The sequence below is a fragment of the Aspergillus sydowii genome (assembly GCF_001890705.1).
Source record: "Aspergillus sydowii CBS 593.65 unplaced genomic scaffold ASPSYscaffold_22, whole genome shotgun sequence".
Lineage (NCBI taxonomy): Eukaryota > Fungi > Ascomycota > Eurotiomycetes > Eurotiales > Aspergillaceae > Aspergillus > Aspergillus sydowii.
Genome location: NW_024467880.1, coordinates 119,007 through 119,722, shown reverse-complemented (window position 1 = coordinate 119,722; position 716 = coordinate 119,007).

The following is a 716-nucleotide window of genomic DNA, read 5'->3' as shown; positions in this document are numbered from 1 at the left end:
TTTCCATTGTGTTGATACAGGGCGTGTCGAAATTTTTGCTGGAGGACTGGAAAGCTCGGTGCCGTCGGTTCGGCGATAGACATTTCAAACAAGATATCTGCATCGGTTGGCTAGTTCGTACGGATTAGCACTGCCACTGCTTGTGTGTCTTGTACAAACACGCCCACGTACCATGTTGTAGCTCTCGTTGATGAGTAGGGTCGTTGACAATGGACGTCGTGGTAGGTAGGTAGGCGAAGAAGGTGTGGAAATGATTGTTTGTGAGATAATATAAGGGCTTCTGGGGACAAGTATGGGTGCATCAGCAGCAGGTACCACACCTTATGCATGGAAACCCGAAAGCCCCGAGAGGCGATATCGCTTTCTCAGGATGGTCTCCGCGCTTGGGAACGTTGGGCCTTATCCTCTGAACTAGGGTTCGAGCTCCTCGGAAGCTCGTCTATCACGGGAATCCTTGGTTGGGTCCTAGGATCGATTTGACCGGACAGTAGCTATATCCACGCATACATAATCATATATACATGTCCCGCTTTGACGTACGATGTGCGACCAATCTCACTCCACTAAAACTCTAGGTAATCATTGAGTAACCTAGTCTCGTGTTTGTCCAAACTCCATGCAAAATAGATTGACAACGATATTCCATTGGTTAACAGTTCAGAACATGGAACCTATTTCTTCCGTATGCAAACATCGCTCGTACCCCCTGACCCTTC